Consider the following 15001-nt stretch of genomic DNA (forward strand, 5'->3'; position numbering starts at 1 on the left):
GCAGAAGTAAATGGACTCTTCTCCAAAGAAATGCAAATGGCCAACACGCACAGAAAAAAGGTTAAGCATCACTAGTATCAAGGAAATGCAAATCAAAACCACAGAGATGCCATCTCACAACAGTAAGAATGCTCCACATTAAAAAAAAACAAACAAACAGGGCCTCCCCGGTGGCGCAGCGGTTGAGCGCTGGGTTGCGAAGCTGCCCGCAGCCTCTGCAGCGCCGGTTCGATCCCCGGCTCTCCCCGGCCACCGGAGGAGGGTCCCACATGGTGTGCAGACCTCTCCTGCCGCCCGCTGCTCCCCTCAGCAGTGTGCTTCGGTCCTTCTGCCTGCTCTGCTCCCCGCTCTGGCTCTGGTGAATTCTCTCACCCTCCCGCGCTTCTGACTGTACCCAGTGCATGTATAAACAAAAAAACAAACAAACAAATAAATAAATAAAACATGCCTCTATTAGAAAACAAACAAACAAACAACAACAACAACAAAAACCTGGAAACAACAAATGCTGGAGGAGCAGTGGAGAAAAGGGAGCCTCCTACCCTGCTGGTGGGAAGGCAAATTGGTCTAGCTACTATGGACGGCTGTGTGGAAGTTCCTCAGAATACTGAAAATGGCTCTGGACATGATCCAGTGAGTCCACTCCTAGGAATCTACCCAAGGGACAAAAAAAAACTCAGGAAACCTGAACTCCTTTGTTTACTGCAGCACTATTTTCAATAGCCATGACACGGAAACAACTCAAATGCCACACAACAGACGAATGGGTTAAAATGGTGTGGTGTAGATATACAAGGCAATATTACTCATCAATGAAAACAGACACATTCATGCCACTTGTGGTGATGTGGATGGAGGTGGAAGGGATTATGCTGACCACAATAAATCAGGAGAAGAAATATCAGATGTGAAATACAGAGAAACTGAACAAAATGTAAAGAAAAAGACATCTCTAGCAGGCTGACAAAGAGCTGAGGTATCCAGCAGGAAGAAGGAGCGAGGGGATCAACAGAGGGGAGGGAAGAGCACAAGGGATTGTGGTGATGGGTCACAGCTGCTATGTGGTGGGAGCATTATGGGGACCACCCCTGGGGGAGAAACCAGAAACTAGACAAAAATGAACAAGGATATAAGAAAAGAAGAAAAAAAAAGAGAGAGATGGTCTTTAAGGACAGGGAAGATCCTAAAAAATAATAAGCAAATAAATGCACTTAAAGGCAGGCGGGAGGGGTCTCATCCTGAACAATACTGCAGGCAATGCAGAGGCATTCACTGCTCACCAGATCGAGAACAGATCTCCAGGAATTTTCTCTGGTAGGTGCAGCAATTAAGCCTGCTGTGTTAGAGAAAGTTAGAGAAAATGCTTTTTTTAAAGATTAATTTATATTTATACAAGAGCTGGGGTGCAGGCCAGAGGTGCTGCAGGGTGAGAATAATCACCAGAGGCAGAGTGGGGAGCTGAGTAGGCATACGGACTGAAATACACTGCTGGGGGGGAGCAGCAGGGAAATAGGAGAGGTCTGCCGTGCCATGTGGGTATCTACCTGGATGGCTGGGAATTGAACCCGCACCTCAGAGGCTGTGGACAGCTTCACAGCATTGTGGTCAACCCACTGTGACACTGGGGAGGCCTGAAAGGGCTATTTAAAAAAAAAGATTTATTTATTTATACAAGCACTGGGTACAGTCAGAAGCGCGGGAGGATGAGAGAATTTACCAGTGTCAGAACGGGGAACAGAACAGGCAGATTGATGAAGTACACTGCTGAGGGGAGCAGCGGGCACGGCAGGAGAGGTCTGTGCACCCTGTGGGATCTTCGCCTGCGGCCGGGGATCGAAACGGTGCTGCGGAGGCTGCGGGCAGCTTCGCAGCCCAGCGCTCAACCACTGCGCCACAAGGAGGCCCACCGAAAGGGCTATTTTTAACTGCAGTCTCTTATGACTAGCAATCATGTTTGGGATGAGAGCCATTCTAAAACTATTAAGTAATTCATGTTCAATATTAATGACAGCATCTTCACATGCTAAAATGATACTTGAAAGTTTTCTTCTGTCTCATTTTAGCCCAAGCTCCTTCCTTATGGAGGAGTACGCCCAACACCCACAGACCTGTTCTGAGGATGGACACAAACTCCTTCCCTCACCCGGCCTCCACGAGGGTTATAATTTACCATCATTATAAAACTGGTTCAGAACAAAATACAAAAATTTGGGGGGTCCAAAAATATCTGGCCCTTGTGCTTATTTTTTTTTATTTCAGAGAAGTTACTGATCCCTTTTGGACCACTGTGATCCCTTTTGGACCACAGTGTCCACAACTACAATGTAGGAATAATATCTCTTTAGCGTCATTAATGTAGATCACGGAACTAAAGCAATGAACATGTTGCACTGGTTCAGGTAATCTCCATCAGATGCTCAATAAAGGCCGATTCCTTTCTCCTTTCTAGAGAAATTCAACTTCTCTCCAAAGCAAGCATAACAGAGGAAGTGGTAACACATTTAAAAGTAAAGTGCATCTTTCCTCCCCACGCCCCGCCGGTGGGCTAGGGGTTAAATCCCAGTGCTGTCACCATGATGGCCTGAGTTCAATCCTCAGGTGGGAGTTGACCCACTAAGTGCAGCAGACATCTCCTGTCTCACCTGCTGTTCCCCTCAGAAGTATATATCAGAAGATCCTCCTGTTCTGCTACATACTCTGTCTCTGGTAAATCCTCTCACCCTCCCACAGTTCTGGCCTGCATTCCAGTTTTTCTATGCATTTTTTAAAAAGCTTTAAAAAAAGGGCCTCCCCTAGTGGCACAGCAGTTGAGTGCTGGGCTGTGAAGCTGCCTGCAGCCTCTGCAGCACAAGTTTGTTCCACGGCCACCGGGGAGGGTCCCACATGGCACAACAGGCCTCTCCTGCCATGCCCGCTGCTCTCCTCAGCAGTGTACTTCACCAGTCTGCCTGTTTTGTTTTCCGCTCTGGCTCTGGTGAATTCTCTCACCCTCCCACGCTTCTGATTGTACCCCAGTGCTTTCATAAATTATTAAATATATCTTTAAAAAAATCTTTAAAATAGACTCATAAAGGGGATTTTCTCCAAAATATCCAGTTCCCATGAGTCATTGTGGTTTACTCAATCCCTGAAATAGGAGGGATCCTTTTAGCACCATTATAGAGAAAAGATCTCAAGAGCTTAGAAAAGAACCATTCAGTGTCGAAGATGCTCCCCATTGAGAAAGTTTCCCTCCCTGTTAGTGACAGCGCCCAGGAGACCCTGCTGAAAGGATTTTTGGGTGTGTCCTTTAGTGATGCAGAGAGGGCCACTGCTTTCACTGCAAGGAGTTGGTTAATAATAACCCATTTTAGAAAACTAAACACTTGTAGCCACTGTGTGGCGGGCTGTGCGGCTCTTGGTCACTCAAGACTCAGAGAAGCCTGGATTCTCTTCAAGGGAGAGTGTAAAGTCGCCTCCTGAGGCAGTGTCCAGGGGGCCAAGGTCCCTCTTCCAGGCTCTGAATGACCACGTCAGCTGCACAACCTGGAAGCTGTGCCGCAGCCCTCACATGCGGGCCCAAGACCAGCAGGGGCAGCATCTCAGACCCCTTGTGAGAAATGCAGAGCCCCAGGCGCCAGCAACCCCGTGGGTCAGAACCTGTGCCCCGGGGACTCGGGAATCGACTCTGCCCTCCTGCCTGCTGGACCTGGGGTTGGTAGGCGGTGTCAGCCCCAGAGAAGTTTACAACATGTAAACTTATAATTCCCCAAATTATATTGTAAGTTCACAGAAATAAAACACAAAAATCATTGGAACACAGCTGGGTGCCCGGAAATCCCACCCCATGGGTAATCAGTGCAGCAGGGAGGCGCTGGGAGCAAACACAGGGGACGTGCTTTCCGTCAGGGGCGCTGGCCACCCACGGGGTCACACTCAGGAACGACCTGACCCCCATGTTCCTCCCCAAATGACCCAAAATGACCCGCGCAGAGCTCTGCACCCCCAACCCGCCCCGCCCCGGGTCCCCTGACTGGCCCCCCTGCACCAGCCACCGGCAGCGACTTGTCCTCACCTCCCTCTTGCTCCGGGTGGTTCCTGAAGAAACTGGGCTCCCGCACGCAAGAGCTTCACCCCGAGTCTGGAGCAGCGAGTGCCGAGGAGACCCCAGCAGCGGGGGAGGCGGGAGCGGGCGCAGGGCCAGGGCGGCAGGGGCGGGCCCAGGGCCGGGCCAGCGGGAGAACCCGGGGGCTCACGGGGCGCCCCCGCCCGTCCTGCTGCGCCGAAGCTCAGAAAACCCAACTACACGGAGGCGAACACCTCGCGTCTCCACGACGCCGTTAACGTAGAATTTCCACGCGACTCCACAGCAAGTCGCGCCCGTGACTGAAAACACGCGAGGATCGTTCACCCGCGACCCCACAGGCCCGAACCCGCTGCCGCCACCGGGAGAGACGGGGCGTCCCGCCCCCCATTATTCCCTGCCTCGCCCCGCCCCGCCCCCAGCCGGCGCGCTCCCCGCCTGCGCGCTGCCCCCGGGGCTGCTCCCTCCTCGGCCCGCAGCCCTGCTCCGCCAGGGCGGGCGCTTCCGGCTCCGGGTCTCCACCACTTCCGCTCCAGCGTCTGCGCGCAGGTGAGTGACGTCAACACGCAGGGGGCGGGGCGTGGCCGAGGACTGACAGGCTCGCGGGGGAACCAGGCACAGAGGTGCGGCGCGCGCCGCCTGGTGGCTGGGGCGGGGCGGTGTTGCCCAGGTGGGATAAGGGGGCCAGAGGCCCCAGGCCTGGCCAGGGGATGCAGGGGGGATGGAGCCGGGGCCGAGGGGCGGGTCAGCCCCGCCAAAGGGACACACCGCCATGGAGAGTCCTGGAGGGGGGACGCCCACGCAGAGGGGGGGCAGGTAGAGGGAGTGTGTGACGTCAGAGCTTTCAAGGTGGGGAGATAGAATGACGTGGAGGCAAGAACCCGCTGAAACAGTTTTCTTGCTCATTCAGAAAACTCTCGTATCACCCTTCTGTGGGGAACTTTGACTTCAGCTATTGGAATTTGGAATATTATATATATGCGTGTGCTTTAAAAGATATAGTAATGCTTTTTTGAGAAATGACCTCAGGAAATGTGGTGAACACAAATAAAAATGTATGTCCGTCAAAATGCTAACCAGCACTTGCTTGTACTAACAAATACAGGAAACGATCTCCATCAGAACTCGAGGAAACTGTCAAATATGTGACAATAAAAGTAGCAATTAGGTATCGTCATTCTGAATAGTTATCAATGACTTGCAAAACACTTATGTTATAACATTTAATGAAAAAACTATACAAAATTGCAAATATAGTGTTATTCCAGCATGGATATAAAATTTTTATGAAATAATATACTGTGCATGTAGAACAGAAGAGAGATGTTACTTTGCATTTGGTGGAATAATATACAATAGTGAAAACACAGTATGTGGGTCACCTTGCCTACATGTTGTTGAGTGAAACAGTCAAGATATAAAATGAACATATCATGACTGATTTAAATTTTAGATACCAGACAAAATTGAAATCGTGTTAATCATGTGTGTCAGTGACACACTTAGGTGATGAATTGTCATGAAAGGCAGGGGGAATACTTGTAATGACAGCCACACATTTGTGATTACTCGGAGATGAAGATTATGATAGTGTGGCCTTGTGTTTCTTCACCCAGTTAATGGAGTCATGTGGTAATTCTGAAATTTCACGTTTATACTATCCAGGACCCTTGCACACAGGTGTTTCAACAGTGAGTCTTCCCTTAACCCAGGAAGGGCAGCTCACCTCTTCTAATTACTCTCGTTACCTCAACTGTCCGAGTGACTCTCAGCCATCAGTGATATCCCGTTTAATGTGCTCTTTACCCAGTTGCACACAACAGATACAGCACCCAGAGCAAACCTAGAATATGTGTTCCTTTCTTCACTGAGATCAACCACCTGCCCTTGTTCCATGGAAATCTTGTGATCACCCCATAGGAATAGAGGATATTACCACATGTGACACAGACACCCACAAATAGGATGCCACAGAAACACTGAAAGTGATGGATGGCCTGTTACAACCTTACTGGAATCAGGTTATGTTCAAGTGTGTGATGATTATAGATCCATTCTGGTGATTTCTTTTTCCCTAAACACACTCTAAAATATGATTTAACAAAAGAGAGAGCTAGCAGGATTTTGGAGTTTATTTTGTTATAAAATTATATTTTATTTATCCTTTGTGCTAAGCTATAATTTATAATCTTTTTAAAAGATTTATTTTATTTATTTATGCTACAAGAACTGGGATGTAGGACAGCATTACAGGGAGTGAGAAAAATTCACCAGAGACAGAGTTGGGAGCAGAACTGGCAGATCCACTAAAATACACTGCTGAGGGCAGCTGCCCCTCCCCCATGAGCCATGTGGGTCAGCTCCCTGGAAAGGTCAAACTCGTCCTCCAGTAGCCATGGATAGCTTTATAGTACTGAGACTTAACCCCTCTATCACCAGGGGGGACCCTATAGTTTGTAATCTTCAGAAATTTAAAGATACATTAATGAATCTCTTTTCTTTTTCTGAAATTACAAAAAGGAATAAACAAGGATATATATGGGGAATAATTGTATATACACACAGGGTGACTGATTCCAATATCCACTTGCAGAGTCACTGTCTCCTACCAATAGACAAAGAGCTTACTGTTTTATTTTTTTAATTCTTATTTATTTGTGCATGCAAGAACTGGGGTACAGGCCAGAGGTGGTGGGCTGAGAGGATTCAGCAGAGAGAGCAGGGAGCAGAATAGGTGACTGACAGAAATACACTGCTGAGGGCAGCAGTGGGGGAGAGGAGAGGTCTGCTCTGCCATGTGGGTCACCTCCCTGGCCGGGGATCGAATCCCTGATGTAGTAGCTACGGATTACATCATAGTGCTGATGCTTAACCACTTGCACCACCCAGGAGGCCCGAGCATACATTTTTAAAATTGAATGGGAAACCAAAAAGTAACTTTTTTCCAAATCTAGCCTGATGGTTTTGTCACACCTCCCAAGTTGTCAGTCCTCAGCCCTGATCATTGGTAAGTGGGGAATTCCTGATGTTGCTGGGAGCCTCCATGTGTGCACGGGAACTAGGGACAAGGGTCACTTGGGCCGCATTGGGACAAAGGGACAGCAGGGCCTGATCCTCACAGAGGACGTGCACCCGAGCTGGGGTGTCTGCCAGTCGATGGTACGTTAAGGTGTAAATCTACTCTGGAGAAAACATAGTTTATTTGCATCAAAGGCAACTTTTTCCCAAGTTCTGTGATCGACTCTCTGGTTCTTCAGTTAGTGCTTAGTGAGCACTGTCCCAGCTGCTCTTCCTCTTTAGTTTTTACAATCCTGAGTCTCTGGTCGCTCGTGCTCACTGTCCAGTGTGTACCCCCACCCTGCTGCACAGAGCAGAGACTCCCCCACAGGAAATCTAAAGCTACTCTCACCTGAGCGCCACCCCTCCCAACCCGAATCCGGTCCGATGCCCTGCGGGGTGTCCCAGGGAGTGCTCCACAGTATAGGTCATTCACTCTGATCTTCTCAGGCCACAGCCTCTCCAGAATGGGGGCAGGGGCTGTATTTCATGAAGAGGGGATAGAGTTTACACACGGACGTGTATCTGCTATTTTTAAAAAGGTCCGTGAAAACACGGACGGGAATAAAAGACCACACGTGACATTGTGGATGGACCTGGAGACGTGGACACTGTCCACACACAGGGCAGCCGCCTGCAGAGAGGCGGACAGGGGCGGGGACAGGTCTCTCCTGGCGCACCCCAGAGGAGCACCCTGAACTCTTGCCTCTGACAAGTCTGCCTCCTGCACTCTAGGCGGAGAGAGAATATTCCTGGGACAACACAGGCATCCCCAGGGCATCAGGATTGTGTCGTGCCAGCGCCCCTTGCTCGCAGACTCTCGGCCCCTTAGCAGCAACTCCCTGGGGGACGAGCCTGAGACCCCCGCGCAGACCTGACCTCGGAGTCCGACCCTCTGTGTCCGCGATGGTCCGAGGTATCCAGGGGCCCAGGGCAGCCAATGTGGGGTCCCCGGGTTCTCTGAGCAGCGACCTCAGTGGCTGAGGCACCTGGCCATGCTCCCCCAGCCTGGCCCCACCTCCCTCCCGCCGCCCCCTCCTTTGCCGCCAGGGGGCGCTGCCCTGCCACAAGTTAGGCGCCTGGCCAGAGAAATTCCGTCAGTCAATCCCCAAAATTTTTGTCCACACCCAGGCCTTGTCCAACATAACTTTGGGTAATGAACAACTCAGGCTCACATTTTTCACCTCAGGACATTGTAAGAGTTGTTATGCTGTTATTCCTTTCTACTGGGTAACTCATATATAAATACTTCTTATTTATTTATTTTTTTACATAAAATGATAAACAAAGTTTAGATTTCCTATATTAAGAAGCAAAATATAAACCAAAAGCTCATTAAGTAGTCAAATTTTCATTTTATTGAACTTAGGAGATCCTTAGTTTTATAGGAGAAATATACCACCACGTAAATAATGATAGAACAAATTTAAGATAGAGAAACCAGAAGAAGCTCTAGTTTTTCTTAGGATGCGAAGTTCAAAATGCAGCATTACAAATGAAACAAATTCATATGCCAGAGGATTTTTGTTTATTTTATTTTTTTTGCTAGGACAAGGGGAGGAAATATCAATGAAGGTGCTCACCAGTGCTTTAATTAAACCATTGCATTTTGAAATCGTTTTTGTGGTGGAATCCCTGGTGGTGCAAGGGGTTAAGCACCGCACTATGAAGCAATCTACAGCCTCTGCCGCACGAGTTCGATACCCAGCCAGCCAGGGAGAGACCCACATGGCGAGGCAGACCTCTCCTGTCTCACCTGCAGCTCACCTCAGCAGTGTACTTCAGTCAATCTACCTGTTCTGCTCCCTGCTCTGTCTCTGGTGAATCCTCTCACTCCCCGCATCTCTGGCCTGTATGCCAGCTCTTGTATGCATCAATAAATAAATCTTAGAATATATAATGGCACCATTTTAACCCGGCAACCCTCTGGAGACAAAAGACACAAAGGTGAAAACACACACACAGATCTCTCATTTAGATTTTGGACCATTGCACTAATTTTTAGAGAAAGTTATTTTACCAGTATTTATGACAAGACTGACAACAATTACTAATTTATTTTTAAATGTTTTTATTTTTTTTTTCGGTGGGACCCTCGCTGGTGGCTGGGAACGAACTGGCGCTGCAGAGGCTGCGGGCAGACTCGCAGCCCAGCGCTCAACCGATGCACCACCAGGGGAGGCCATTAAATAATATTTTTTTATGATATATTTTATTTATTTTTTATTTAAATAATAAATTTTATTTTTATATTCCCCCATACAATTGCAACCCCCCCATTCTGACCCCAATCCCTCCCCTCCCGCCCCCCACCCCCCAAAAAGTGTCTCTGGTTCATAGTTTTTTGTTGATTTTGATTTTCACTTTCTTATATTCATTTTCCTGGTCCCTTATTTAAGTTTTCTAGATTCCTGCTATGAGTGAGACCATCCGGTATTTTTCTTTTTCTTTTTGGCTTATTTCGCTGAGCATGATCCCTTCCAACGCCATCCATGTTGCTGCAAATTGCATGTGTTTATCTTTTTTGAATGCTGAGTAATATTCCATTGTGTATATGGACCACATCTTCTTGATCCAGTCATATATTTTTGGGCATTTGGGCTGTTTCCAAAGCTTAGCTATTGTAAATAGTGCTGCTATAAACATAGGGGTGCAGGTGTTCTTTGGAATTGATGTTTCTGTGTCATTTGGGTAAATACCTAGGAGTGGAATTGCTGGATCATATGGAAGCTCTATGTTTAGTAGGTCCAGAAATCTCCACACAGCTCTCCATAGTGGTTGGACCAGTTTGCACTCCCACCAACAGTGCAGAAGAGTTCCTTTTTCTCCACACCCTTGCCAACATTTGTTGTTGCTAGTTTTTGTAATATGTGCCATTCTCACTGGTGTAAGATGGTATCTCAGGGTAGTTTTGATTTGCATTTCCCTGATTACACGTGATGTTGAACATTTTTTCATATGTCTGTTGGCCATTTGCATTTCCTCTTCAGAGAAGTTTCTTTTTAGCTCTTCTGCCCATTTTTTGACTGGATTATTTTCTTTGTTGTTGCTGAGTCTCATCAGCTCTTTGCAGATTTTTGTGATCAGTCCTTTATCATTAGTGTTGGGTGCAAAAATGTTCTCCCAGTTGGTGGGGTTTCTCTTTGTTTTGGTTATTGTCTCTTTTGCTGTGCAGAAGCTCTTTAATTTGATGTAGTCCCAGCTGTTTATCTTTGCCTTCACTATCACTGTTTTGGGTGATGTGTCTGTAAAGATGTCTTTGATGTGCAAGTCCCGTAGTGTTTCGCCTATATTTCCTTCTATGTATTTTATGGTTTCAGGTCTTATGTCTAGTTCTTTAATCCATTTTGAGTTGATTTTTGTGTATGGTGTGAGGTAGTGGTCAAGCTTCATTCTTTTGCATGTAGCGACCCAGTTTTCCCAGCACCATTTATTGAACAAACTTTCTTTGCTCCAATGTCAAAGATTAGTTGACCATAAATCTGTGGGTTTATTTCTGGATTTTCTATTCGATTCCATTGTCTGTATGTCTGTTCTTGTTCCAATACCATGCAGTTTTGATGATTATGGCTTTGTAGTATAGTTTGAAGTCTGGGAGTGTGATGCCTCCATCATTTCCTTCTTTTTTTTTTTTCAGTAGAGCTTTGGCTATTCGGGGTTTTTTTGTGATTCCCTATGATTTTCATCAATAATTGTTCTATTTCTTTGAAGAATGACATTGAAATTTTGATTGGAATAGCATTGAATCTGTATATTGCTTTTGGTAGGATGGCCATTTTAATAATGTTTATTCTTCCAATCCATGAGCAGGGGATGTCTTTCCATTTCTTTGTGTCTTCTTCTATTTCTTTTAACAGTGTTTTATAGTTGTCTTTGTATAGGTCCTTTACCTCTTTTGTTAGATTTATTCCCAAATATGTGATTTTTTTTGTTTCGATAATAAAAGGGATTTTTTTTTTATTTCTTCTTCAGATTTATTGTTTGTGTATAGGAAGGCTACTGACTTTTGCGTGTTGATTTTGTATCCTGCCACTTTACTGAATTGATTGATGAGTTGAATTAGTTTTTCTGTGGAGTTTTTGGGGTTCTCTATGTATATTATCATATCATCTGCAAATAGTGATAGTTTGACTTCTTCTTTTCCTATTTGGGTTCCTTGGATGTCTTTCTCTTGTCTTATTGCTCTGGCTAGGACTTCCAGTATTATATTGAAAAGCAGTGGTGAGAGTGGACATCCTTGTCTTGTTCCAGATCTTAATGGAATTGCTTTCAGCTTTTCACCATTGAGAATGATACTGGCTGTTGGCTTGTCATAGATGGCCTTTATGATTTTGAGGTATGTTCCTTGTATCCCAAGAATTTCAAGGGCTTTTATCATGAATGTGTGTTGCACTTTGTCGAAAGCTTTCTCAGCATCTATTGATATTATCATATGGTTTTTATATTTCTTTTTGTTGATGTCTTGGATAACGTTGATTGATTTTCGGATGTTAAACCATCCTTGTGTCCCTGGAATGAATCCAACTTGGTTGTGGTGAATTATCTTATGGATACATTGTTGGATTCTGATAGCTAAAATTTTATTGAGGATTTTTGCATCAGTGTTCATTAGGGAGATTGTCCTGTAGTTTTCCTTTTTTTTGTGTTTTCCTTATTCGGTTTTGGTATTAGTGTAATATTGGCTTCATAGAACGTGTTTGGTATTGTCCCTTCCTTCTCACTTTTTTGGAAGAGTTTGTGAAGGATAGGCACTAATTCGTCTCTGAAAGTTTGGTAGAATTCATTTGTAAATCCATCAGGTCCTGGACTTTTGTTTTTGGGGAGGTTTTTCATTACCATTTCATAAATAATAATTTTTAACTAATTCTTTCAGATAAGAAAACATTTCTCAAGTTTTATTTGTAAGAATGCCCTTTGGTTCTAAAGAATGTGAGACAGAATATTCCCTATGAGATTTTTTAAGGCCACTTTTTTTTAACAGAATAATATCTTATAAACCCATAATTATTTATCTATCTATTTATTTATTTATTTTCAGATTTAATTTATTTATTTTATTATTTATTCAATCACTGGGTACAGTCAGAAGCACGGGAGGGTGAGAGAATTCACCAGAGTCAGAGCAGGGAGCAGAACTAGCAGAAGGACCGAAGTACAATGCTGAGGGGAGCAGCGGGCAGCAGGAGAGGTCTGCGTGCCATGTGGGACCCTCCTCTGGTGGCCGGGGAGCAGCTGGGAATAGAACCTGTGCTGAAGAGGCCGCAGCAGTTTCACAACCCAGCACTCAAATGCTGCGCCACCAGGGAGGCCCATTTAAGGTCACTTTTTCCTTAAATTCCTAGAAGAGATTTTGGATGGGTGGTCAGTTTCACCAGAACTATATACCTTTTCAAGACAAAGCTAGACTATTTCCTAAAACAACTTAAGTTTTTCAGGTTAAGTCGATATAGCCATTTAAGCTTTTTTATTTTTTCCCCCTTTGGTAATCAAGGAGGTTTCTAATTTGAGATGAAAACTGAATTTCTTACATGTTCTAATTAGTGTCACATTTTAATCATTTTAAAACCTCTAGAGCCCACAATTGGAACCAGAGGAAGAAAATGCCTCCTTCAAGTGGAGAACACTCTCTTCAGCCTACTTTCCATCCCATTTTCACAGTGACAGATGGATACTGAATTGGCTGTCTGACTAAACACATAAAAATAAGAAAAAATACCAAATTTTTAAATAACCAAGATCTGATTCAGGAGACTTGCTTGAATTGCTTACACAGACACAATGTTCAGATTCACAAAACTACTTGCACAAAGTGAGGACCAAGTAAGGTAAGTAGAAGCCCCAGTCCAGGCCCACTGCTCTCACTGGGACAATCCAGCCCTCCCAGCCACCTTCCAGTGTTCAGAGAGTCCGGGTTGTCCTAGGTTGCCCATGGCCAAAGTGCCTGAGCTTACCCTGGATGTCAGGGTAAGACTGCAAAAGAGGAGAGTCACAAGGAACTCATGCCTGAGCCAGCCAGTGTGGACAAAGAGCGCACGCTGCCTGGACTTTGTGTTAGAAAAGTGTCAGTCTGTCCCCCACTGTCAGCTGCTCCTGGGCTCCTGCAGGGAAACAGTGACAAGAGCTGCTTCTTAGACATGGGTTGGCAGCTACAGGTCCTCAACTCACTTAATAGTGTCCCCAAGAGGCTTTCAGATGAAACAGATACGGCACCTCTCACCATATTAACCACATCCCTGGCTTCCAGAAAAAAAAAAAAAAAGGGAAATTCCAAATACCAGACACCAAAATAAAATTACCAATGTTCCCCAGTTCCCACTCAACTGGGCCTGACACAGGAAAGGCGCCCCAGCTGGGAGAGACTTACAGACTCCCTCCCAAACTGAGGGAAACTGGAATCCCTCTCCGAGGGGGACTTTGATTCCTCACAAATGCGTGCAGGACAGGGGATTGGTGTGCACTCCTGGGGACCACCATCTTCCCCCAGGTTCCATCTCCTGCACAGTGAATCCATGGGGCAGAGAATGATGTGCCTCTCCTGGGGAGACCTTGGGAGGTTGCCTGGAGGAAATACCCCACAGCTGCTGGGACTCTCCCTCCCCCTGGAGAGAGGGCACTCCCTCTGAGCACAGGGGTCAGGATGCCACCCGGGATGCCCAGGCCCCTGCTCTGATGCAGATGGGGAAGGCCTGGCACACTGCCATGGGCTACTGCTCCCTCCCCGAGAGTCAGAGTTGGGCTGGCAGAGCCCAAGTAGCATCCAGCTCCCGGCTCTGACCCTCCCAATTGTGAGTGAACGCCGGCCTCATATACAAGGAAAGTGGTTGAATTTGTCCAGAAGCAAGGAGGGCAACAGACTCATGTCTGAAAGACAAGGTCTTGCTCTTGGGCAGAGGGCAGGGGTGTGTCTACCAGGGGACAGAGGGGAAGACGGGAGAGGGGCTGCAAAGGGGAGGAGGAAGGGCCACCCCGAGTCAGGTGGGCACCAGCTTGCTTTTCTCAGCTCCTTGGAATGCAAGAAGGAACCTGTCAAACACGGGCGGACTGGGAAGAAATATGGGAGAGGCCACCTTGTTACCGCTTATGGGAGAGACCCCTCATCCGCGACCGCCTCGTCGTTTCTCTGACCCGGGAAAGACGTTCCAGATCTGCGCGGGGGCCGGTCTTCCAACCCGTCCCGTCTCCAGCCACGGCCCGGGTGTGTCCTTGTCTCGGCACTTCATGCCTCAGGGGTCGCCAACGTGTGCTGACCTCGTGTTTCCACTACATCACACACCTGCGCGCACACAGAGAATGTGTTACCGCCTCCCCTCGCTAGACACCCTCACACACCCTCGGCCCCGCTGCACACCAGCCAGGCGCGCGCGGGGACGAAGTGGGGCCCCGCCTGCTCCCTGCGCCCCACTTCTTCACACTCCCCACCTGATCCCCTGACGCCCAAGGTCACTTCTCTCCCCAGCCGCCCGCACCCGCACGCGCGTCCCCGCCTCAGCGCCCGATCACCGCGCTCACACACTCACACATGCACACGCACACACACACACTCTCACATGCACACCACAAGCACACACTCGCACATGCACACTCACACGCACACACACGCTCACATGCACACACAGGCACACACACTCTCACATGCACACACACACACTCTCACACGCGCACACACGCACGCAGGACGCAGGAGGCGCGCAGAGGCGGCCGCGGCCCACACACACTCCCCGTCCTCCTGAACGCGGTCCCGGGGCGTGTCTCTGAGGGGGCGTTCCTGGCTGGTCGCTGAGGCGGTTCCCACCGCTGGTGACTGAATAACGCGCCGGGGAAGGCCTCGCCCATGGAGGGGTTGGAGCGTCTTCCACGCGCCCCCAAACCCCGCCGACGCTG

At 47.5% G+C, this 15001-nt stretch overlaps 2 long non-coding RNA genes across 3 annotated transcripts in view; one reads left to right on the top strand and one right to left on the bottom strand.

The window, feature by feature from the left end:
- Positions 1-4197, bottom strand: part of LOC119250724 (uncharacterized) — a 35828-nt gene extending 31631 nt beyond the window's left edge. For both annotated transcript variants that reach the window (XR_008552696.1, XR_008552697.1), the window contains exon 1: positions 4055-4197. This is a non-coding gene — a long non-coding RNA (uncharacterized LOC119250724). The remainder of the gene's footprint in view (positions 1-4054) is intronic.
- Positions 4198-4529: 332 nt separating this feature from the next.
- Positions 4530-14201, top strand: LOC129146182 (uncharacterized). Its single transcript, XR_008552698.1, has 3 exons — positions 4530-4612; positions 12693-12945; positions 14121-14201. It is a non-coding gene; the product is annotated as an uncharacterized LOC129146182 (long non-coding RNA).
- The last annotated feature ends 800 nt before the right edge of the window (positions 14202-15001 follow it).

Source organism: Talpa occidentalis, unplaced genomic scaffold (assembly GCF_014898055.3).
Source record: "Talpa occidentalis isolate TD23 unplaced genomic scaffold, MPIMG_talOcc4v2.1 talOcc4.18, whole genome shotgun sequence".
Lineage (NCBI taxonomy): Eukaryota > Metazoa > Chordata > Mammalia > Eulipotyphla > Talpidae > Talpa > Talpa occidentalis.